This window comes from Magallana gigas, chromosome 1 (assembly GCF_963853765.1).
Source record: "Magallana gigas chromosome 1, xbMagGiga1.1, whole genome shotgun sequence".
NCBI classification, from domain to species: domain Eukaryota; kingdom Metazoa; phylum Mollusca; class Bivalvia; order Ostreida; family Ostreidae; genus Magallana; species Magallana gigas.
In genome coordinates, this window is record NC_088853.1 from 32947648 (window position 1) to 32957880 (window position 10233).

The 10233-nt window shown below is 32.6% G+C and overlaps 1 long non-coding RNA gene across 1 annotated transcript; it reads right to left on the reverse strand.

Annotated features, from left to right (window-relative positions):
* Positions 1 to 622: 622 nt before the first annotated feature.
* On the reverse strand, positions 623 to 9075 carry LOC136270053 (uncharacterized). Its single transcript, XR_010707688.1, has 5 exons — positions 8836 to 9075; positions 7654 to 7773; positions 5303 to 5358; positions 4734 to 4868; positions 623 to 813 (listed from the first exon to the last, which is right to left on the reverse strand). It is a non-coding gene; the product is annotated as an uncharacterized lncRNA (long non-coding RNA).
* Positions 9076 to 10233: the final 1158 nt, after the last annotated feature.

The following is a 10233-nucleotide window of genomic DNA, read 5'->3' on the forward strand; positions in this document are numbered from 1 at the left end:
AAAACATATAACCTCTAAGCCAAAAATTATGAACAGAATAGAAACAAAAATGCAGCTTTTTACATGTTTTGAATAATAGTATTCAGTGCATCATAATTACTTTCAACTTTTTTAATCAATTTTTAATCAAAATATGTCTTTTGTTACCTCAAGTAATAAAACATTTTTTTCAAAATTTCATATTTAAAGTTTAAGAAATAATTAAAGGCATTCTAATTAATTTAATCTCAAAATTTTTATAACCCAAAAAAGTAAAAAAAAAAAATATGTTCTTATTTTTCGTGTTGAAAAATATCTGAGATTTTCTTAGAGAATATACCATGGCGTCTGCTGGAATGGGTAATGTAGACACATTCTAATATCAATGGTTTTCTGTAAATCATGAAAAAATGAACTATTGCAACTTTGCTAAGGTCATAATAGCTAGATCTTCAAAAGATCCCCAGTCAATTGAATGGTGGAAAAACAAAGCAGAGGGCAAGTCAACAGGAACAATATTGCCAACACCACAGCTTAGCAAATTTAGTAACTTGGTTTCGGCTCCAAAACGATATGATTTCTATCAGACCATCATGCATAGATATCCAAAAATGTACATTCCGTACATAAAATTTAGTTCAAAACTACAAAATTATTTAACAAACAACAAGTATTGGAAAAATGCAAACATCAATGGTGAAAAACAGCAATTTCTTCAAAAGTTTTCCCTGGATTCATGGTCCCTTTTGTCAGAGAGAGAGAAAAATTTTCATTCTCTACAAGACTGTGCAAGGTGTGAGGCAACCGATCTATCGTCTTCATCTCTGCACAGATCTGTAAGTGAAAAGACAGAAAATATAATGTTCAAAGCTGATGATTTGATCAATGAAATAAGTACATTGACCCCAAACAGAACTGCCAATGGGCAGCTTCAAATGATGAACATATTAGAACCTATCTTTGAGTCAAAATTTCACACCAGTCTCAAAAATGCTACCTCAAATTTTTACAGTCTGACAGAAAAAAAAACAGGTGTGCAAAAATTTCAAGAAAAAATTAACGAGACAAAAAAAAAACAGTGAAAAGGTTTCCAATATGTTATCCAATGAAAATGAAATTAGCTCTTTTCTTTCATCTTGTCATTCATATAATCAAAGAGATAGGGACAGACTCTCAGCATATTTTGAAACACCCGAAGCTGCAAGGGGTCGAAAGGAAAATTATCCAAATCGGTCAAATCTGGTACAAGGAAAACCAAACAACATACAGGCAAGATAGAGAACTATGTATTTGAAAAAGAAGCATTTCAAAAATACATCATGGAATTGCCATCAGGCTCTAAAGTTAGTTGGAGGGAATTATCAGAAAAATTTAACTTGAGAAACAAAAAAGGGGCAAGACCTCCAAATGGTGGGCAAGTATTAGCTGAATTTGCCAAAACTTTGGGTGTAAATGTACATCAATTCAACCCCGAGCAAAGGCTTAGTGGACGCGACTACATTCGAAGAGTTCGCAGAGCCAGGCACAAACTTTATAAGAAAGTTTCAATTCCTACCCCAAGACCAACAAAGCATTTACAATCTGCAATCCAAAAAAAAATTGAAACAAAAGAATTCTACATTGGTGAAAAGATTGCCCCAAAAATTATCAAAAGAAATAAAATAACACCAGATGGAGATTTAAAGGATGTATCAACACAAGTTCATGGCAGGAAAATACCACTAGAAAGAATAAGAAACCAAATGAACAAAGACCAGTGTGATTTTTTTCGAGTTGGAAAACAACACACTCGTCATCTAAAACTCTGGCATGACCACAGCGACATCTTAAATCACAGTTATGTGGCTTTTATGGTCTCAACACTCTATGATCATTCTGTTTTTCTGACAAATGAAGAGTTCCAGAAAAAATTTCCAGAAAGGACCCCTGTAGATGTTCAGAGTGTTGTAGAAAAGCCATACTTGTACATTCTCGGTCAATCAACATCTAGTGATAGTGACCAGATGACCTATATAGATACACGAGTGGCTGATATCCAGGAAATTAACAATCCAACGTTACTTAATGGAGCACAAATATATGACAAAGTACGCGTGTTCAGCGGAGATGGACCTGCACGCCAATTCGAAGCTGGACAACAAAGAGGAGGGCATTATAGCTGTCTGTGTGGAATTAAGGTCACAGAACACCCGAATATAGAGTGCGCAATGAGATTTCATTCTCCATCTTTACCCGAGAGGGTAAATTTGTTTAAAGCTGGGATTCTATGGAATCAATTTACCTTGGAGAATTTGTCCCTTTTAACGAATTTGAAAAAAGATGATCTTATAGATGAACTAGAGGCACGGGGAGTTGACACCTTTCACCTTTCAAAACTGGAAATGCAAGAAAAACTCACCACCATTATGCATGGTATACAAAGACCTCCAGCTCTTTTCTGCGGTGAGCATTGCAACTCTGATATGCTGACCATGTATGAAGTTCCTGCCTGTGAGCCTCTCCATGACAAATCAAACGTGGTTCAAAATCTTATAACAGAACTTCCTTCACATATTGAAAACAAAAAAGCACAACAAGAATTTGAAATTTTCAGAAGTAACTATTGGAGACAAAAACCAGTTAAAAGGATCGGACGCTAGACTATATGCAGTAAAACTGGCAAAATTCGTGGGCACACAGCATTTAGAAGGAAACATCCCAAGAGATATAGTAAACATGTGCACCTCACTTGTAGAAATCATTTCGACTTGCTACAGTCAACACAGCCAAAGAACCCCAAAGAGAATTCTTAGACTTCACAATCAATGCTTCCAATTCAGTATTCTTTGCAAAAGCATAATTGGGGTTCCCAAAAAAATGACATCACGAAAGTTCTATGGGTGCCATTTTCACAGTCTTACAGTTCATGCGCCTCAAACATATCGACTGTTCTGTCTCCGGTCTTTGATACCAGAGCAGGAAGAAAGATCTTTCGGAGACTTAAGATCAATATCATTAAGAACATCCAGTCGACAATGTGGAAAAGTCATTGATAATGCAGTCCTCAGATACAACATGCAACAGCAGAGTGAAAACAGAAATTGTAGCTTCAAGCAACAGGAATCTATTATCAGCCACCAGGCAAAGCTCCTGCCACCAGCAGAAGATACAACTTTCCCACTTCATCTTCTAAAGTCAAGGCCATACTTATTTCAGACTCATCTTGAACAAATTGCAGATTATCTTCTACTTGGGAAAAATTACTGGTGGTCTACTGAAGGAGATCAAATTGTCTTTCATGATGGACCAAAACGTTTAGAACAACCACTTCCCTCCACTCTACACTTCAGGTCTCAAACCTTACAAGATTATAAAGAAGGAATTAGCATGGCCTGGACTAAGTGCATTACAGAGTTTGAAGCCAAGCGAATTCAGCTACCACTTCCTAAAATTAAAGTGTTTGAGGGAAAGAAATCAAGAATACTAGGAAATGAAGGTAAAAACCCTACAATTAATATAAACTAAAGACAAATTCTATAATCAAAACTCTAGTATACACTATGGCATGAGAATTACTTCCTTTTAATTATGTATTAAAATTTCTGAGACCATCCTCTGAATAGCTATATACAAAGCACTATTTTTTCCTTTTTCTAAGAAAGCTAAGTACATTCCTGAATATATAGCGTTAATATAATAAGTGTAGCAAATTAGACATCTTGTTCATTATTTCAGAAATTCTTGATGACCAATCTAACTTAGCTAAAAGTTCCGTTGAGGTACCATTACAAGATAATGAAGGTAGATAAATTTTAACTAAACTTTAATTAAAATTATGAGTAAATTTGCTCAACATATCGTACATACATGTACTCTGTATTGGCTGAAGGCTAAACGCCGAATAATTCCTCTTGCAGGTGGAAATGATAGCTCACAGGAACAAGACAACCTATCCAACTCCTCAGGACAAGAAATTCAACCTAACTTACAGGTACAGGAAAATCAACCCAATTCCTATGGGCAGTCCAATGCTTTCACAGGTATGGAACACAAAGTACACCCAAAAATATTGCATTTGTTTTTCTAACAATTAATACAATTTGCAAAGCAAGATGATAAAAATAATCTGGTTGCACTTTCAGATAAAAGAGATGAGGACTTAGAAGACATTGATTTCTGCAGTGGAGTCAACACATTGGGTAATGAAGATATAGGAGACAAAGCTATAGTAATGACAACTCACTCCGATGCTTATGTTGAAGTATCAGCAGGTATAACCTACTTCTTTTTTTTTTTATAAAAGAAGAATAGTTGTTTCTATAGAAGTCATCATCAATGTACATATTTGTAACCCATCTCTTTGATTTGAATAAACTTTGCACTCGTATCTATAAACAATTTCCCCAAATTTGATTGAATTGGTCCAGTGGTTCTGGAGAAAAAGTTGAATATGTGTAAAAAGTTAGCCAACAACAACAGAAAATTTTGATAAGAATAGCTCACCAGAGCCTTTGGGTAAAGTGAGCTTTAAAACATTCACTTGGATATAAACTTGAATGGTACATGATCAATATTCTGAGAAGCCCTTTGGGCATCACAGGATTTGATCCCATGACCTACCAAGTTCATATCCCATTGAACACTACGGTACTTTTTATTTCTTCATTCAACTATAAGTGACTTCTTGTATATTCTAAAATATTTCTTGCATGCAAAAAAAGTTAATTTATAGCACTGGTAAAGATTTTACTGTATGTTCTACAATGAGTACATGCCTTCATTTTCTTTGGTAGGTGTCACTTTGTGTAAGGACAAAGTAAGCCACATTGGGGACAGTAATGACACGAGTGGGAATGAGTCTGCTGGTGCATCTTCCATTAATCTTCAAACCACACAAGCAGCCGGTATATCTAAAAAAATACTTTAAAGTTTTATGAAATGTACATCATTTAATACATAATGATTCTAATATAAAATGAAAAAAAAATTATTACATAGTATGCGATAAATCCAGCATACAAGAAATAATTATGCAACTCTTTTATTAATATCACAGAGTAGCCCTTTGGGTTTTTCATCACCCTTCCCCTACATAGCAAATTCCGAAATTAAGTTGAAAACTTTTATTCTTATTAAAAACCATTCTTTTAAATATTTTAATTACTGGTAAACATTTTAATTTTAGCTGTCAAATTTGGAAGCAAACCAATCAAAAGATTTACAAGGTGCAAAAGGAAATTGTTTGATACTGGAACAGGTGAGAACAAGTAACAATTAAGTTTTAACTGCACAATGTCTTTAAAAGCAGACAAACAAAGCAGAAAACTTTGCTATGAAATCTTACCAATACAAGTACATTAATTTTGCAGAAGACAGGTCAGCCTCAAATAAACATTCCCCCTGCAAGAAACAAAAAAAATCAGGTAAGACATGTACTTTGCATGTTAAGTTTGTATATTACAAAGTCTGAATTCATACAGTTTTCTTTATAATAACCTGATACAAAATAATAAAGAGTGCACATCATAAAGTGTAATTTGTGTAAAAGTTTGGATCCATGCTTATTCAAATCTATCACCATATTAAAATGTTTGGCACTATTTACTTTTATATATATACACATGATAGATGCATGTAAAAATTAAATTCCTTTTTATATGTATATGATTCTTAAGATGCTGAATCCATGTCAAGCAGAATTGAGAAACTTCTCCCTGGTGATTCAACTGCTCAAGAATATTTCAAGTACAGAAGACTGCTTAAGGGAAATCCTCGGGATAAGATTTTAGTAAAATCCTATGAGGTTGCTCTTGCAAAGCTGCAGACATCCGTCAGCAAAATTCATAACAATCTCAGGAAAACCAACAGCAGTTAAGATTTGTTAAAAGTTGCGGAAGACCTATTAAATCATTGGGGGATATATCTTTTTTAATCTGCAGTTATCAAATGGAAAAATTAGTACATGTTAGTACAGACATTAAAAGGATAATTGAGGAAATTTTTGTCAATTTATAACATTTCTTTTTAAATGCTAAAAAAATGTCAATGTTCAGCTCAAATTTAAATCTGAGATGATGCAATAACAGTAAGACACATGACATTTACAGCAATTCTTTTTGTAATTTTACATTTTTTTCTTTAAATTTTAAAGTTCTTTTTCAAACAATTTATTCTATCTGCTAGTTCATTTTGAATACAAATGAACAGTTCCTAACATTAGTCTTATTCATTTTAAGTTTAAACTCTGTATAATGTAAACAAAATCATGGTCTGAGCTTGTGTCCATGTCCTTTAAGTGCAACTTTTATACTTGTATTATTGTAATAAATTAATCTATTATTTATTGATGAATAAAATTTCAATATTTATGTTTTCATTTATGTTTTTAATTTTTCAAGCAAGAAAACCATATACAATGAACAAGATTATAAGTACATGTATACCGAAATATGTTCTAATGTAATACTTAATACATATATGTGACGCCTCATGAGACTTTAAGTCCAAATGTGTCATTTGCAAAACATAGAATTGACAAAATTAAGGTAGTACAAAACAGAGAGTGTAAATTTTCTCCATAGTTCATCTTTTTATTTAAATTCCTATCATTCAAATTCCACAACGAACAATCATATAAATTGTTGGAATATGTAGAAACAATGTAATATTATGTAAATACCAAAACAATTCCACCACTAGATATTTTTAAAAAGTACTTTAAACCCCCATCCCCCACTTTGTAAAAAAGTATTTTTCTAACAGTTCTTCCACGGCATGACGTCATAATTAGACACGTAGAACATGATGTACCTCATTTATTTGTATCTCGTTAGCGTTTGACTTGCGCAAGGATTTCGGAAGTGCTTGGTTTTCGGATACTGTTTTTCTACTACCTTAATATGGCACTCTTACTACTAAGCTTAGCACTGAATTTTTTTCCCTCAATTTTTTTTCCCACAAAAAGAAACCAATTGTAAAAATTTTCACTATTATGCTGTTTAAAAAAAAAATAATCAAGTGGGATAAAACATACATATCAGGATGTTTTACATGGCAATCTGGGATCCAGATGGCTGTTTTCTCAATGATCATTTTGGCCATGTTAAGTGTTTCGTTTCTTTCTAAACTATCACCAAAGACTAATATCAACCATTATATAAATAGTGCCTGTTTGGGAGGGTAACTGTTGAAATTGACACCCCGAGAAAACCGAAGAGAATCGGAGGTTGACAATGGTTTTCGAGGGGTGTCGATTTCAACATTTACCCTCCCAAACAGGCACTATTTATTTAATATTAATACTAAATGTCTTATTTTCAAAGGAAATTTTACTGCTTTTATATAGAAATGAAGTGAATTCTACGGCGAACCGTACGCGCATAATTTTTGCGCATGTAACAATTTGTTGTGTTACCCGTTGCCAAGTGTGTTGCTAACGCTGAGGGTAATAGAACGGATTACCAACTGCATCTAAACCAATCAGATTTCAGTATTTAACATGAAAGTATAATAAAACAAATTGTCTATCGTATAAAAAAAATACCAATTTAATGTTTTGACGTTTCGTCATAAGGTAATTTACTTTATTCATTGTTGTCTTATTTTATCTGCACTATTGATGAACAGACATATCAGTTAATATGAAATGTTAAATATTTAATGTTATTTTATTCTAACTACAGGTGACTTACTTACCATGAACCAAGACTAATGTGCTCACTACATCAAATCATCCTGAGGCTATCTTTTTTATCCCTCTTAAAAATTTTGATTGAAACAGATTCCATGCTCTGAGTCTTCGTTAGAAACCATTATCTGGTAACAGATAGAATGCCCAGCTTTTAGATTGTGACATTATCAAGGCATAGAAAAAAACGTTTATTAAATTACTGAAGATTTACATGTATTTGGACATTAACCCTTCCATCACTCCTATACTCTGTCCCAAGATAAACTCGATTCACATTTTGCTTAATAACTCGATAATTATAATAAATACGTAGGGTTCAAACTCCGTTTGAAGTTTATTCAAAGTAAGAAAAAATTTCAAGAACTCTCCTTTGAAATGCCTCCTCTAGCTTATCAGGTAAAATTGCAATATAAGGCTAAAAATGTGAAGTCTACAGGGAACCGGGGATTTTGTATTACAACAGATCAGACTGATAATGTTGAAAAATTGTGTAAAGTATTCTGAATAACTTTCAAATAGAGAAAAGATGTCAACATTTCCCTGACCATTATAAATCTTTGATAGAATTTTGTTTTCGTTCCAGTGAAAATTGATATACTGTGTGTTATTTTGGATAATTTTCCTTTCATCTATTTTAACTGCACCGTTTTAACAGGTATGTGCATTTGTAAAAAAATGGTCCAAGTGTGCTGCATAAATATCTTGAGACATACTATGATGTACGCTTTGAATTTGTTTACAAGAACATAATCACACAGGGTTTTCTTTTTCAACAGCAAATGGAAAATTCTGAAATCTTTGTTTGTCCACATAAAATGTTGAGATTTAACCGAATAACCACAAATGATAAAATGTACTTTTACAATCGTGTAAGCTACGCAACAGAACTCTGCGTTATTCCGAATTTCCCACAAAAAAGCTTCAGATCTCCAGCGTTTATATTGTATGAAACAATAGAATAACAAAATAAAACATACGTTTCCGTGTTAAAACAAAAACTAGGATATAGCGACACTTTTTTTAATCGTGGCAAACACTGATGCATGCACATACCATATTGAGTCAAAACCACGTGTGTTGTAATGTAAAACTCTCCTCATGTTTAATCCAATCTAGCATTGTAAAAATGACATGACACGCAGTATTGTTCGTCTTATACCAAAGAAAAATGAGTACCCGTTACATACCTTTTTGCTCGTTTTGTCTTTGTCCCGATACCATTTGTATTTTAAACAAAAATACGTTTCTCCGTCGACAGCTGTTTACATCGCCTTCGCCATGGCTGATCAAGCGTCGGAGTGATTCGGAGCGATAAGCATACGACAACATTTTTTCCGTAAATTTAAGCAATACCGTAGAAGTCTTTTAATTTAACATTAAAATTACGTGAAATAAAAAATCTTAAAGTTGATTTTACATCTTTTATCAACTTATCTTGTTTATTACTTCAATAACAAAGTTTTTTTTAAACTCATGAATAATGGGCGGAGCTAACGTCAAAATGATCACGTGATAATTAGCTCCGCCTCTTATTTTCAGCCTTAACTGTGCTGCGTATGTGATACATTTTGACATGTACAACTTGTTTATTATATGTATGACTGGAAGTCAGTTTAATAAAGTACTTGTTATGGTGTCACACGTGTTTTCTACATATGGTTGTTTTTATTAAGTATACTACCTTGTAGTATATTTGAATAAATATCTAAAAATGTATATCTATATCTATATATATAAAGGGAGTGAAAAATGCTTATATGTTTTGTTAAAGTCTAGAATATAAAGCATGCCCTTAATGATTAAACTGTATGCAATGCACATTATATAAACTAATACAGGGTTACAATAATTACGCTTACAATAAATTGATGCTTACTGAGGACCCCCCCCCCCATATAGTCTACAAACAACCTTATTTCAAATTACGTAAAAATAATATGAATAATACTCAAAAGTACATGTAGGTTCAGGTATTATTGACCACCGAGACAAACTTTATTGTATATAAGTTTTTTAATGGTTGTACATATTACTCACTATAACCATGATGTACAGCAGGTCGGACAGTTAATACTGTTCCTTTTCCCTGTTAGTTATCGTAAGCCTTGCTAACTTTGGCTACTTCCATTATTTTTTGATAGACATACTTATATATTGTTTTAAGACTTGTGATACATCATTAAATATTGTTGAAAACTAAACTTTTGATAACTTTATGAACGTATCTTTTAGAAGTCTGAGAAAATTCGGTATAAATTTGAAACACAATATTTGGTATTCCGATCCCGATCAATAATGATGTAAGATCACATTTTCACAGGTAATGGGTTAAAACAGTAACATTTACACATCAATGAAATCAAAGTCTAATCCTTGTTTTAAAATGAAACTATGAATATGCAATATAATTATATTATTACTCTTAGATACATGTAAAAATGATAAAGATTTTTAAAATTTTGTTAGGAATCCCACATGATTGCTTAGATTATGTAAACTGTCTGTTAATCTTTCAAAACTTTTTATTATGTAAAAAAATATTTCAGAATATCCTTTATTCATTTATTTATAATACACAGTCATAT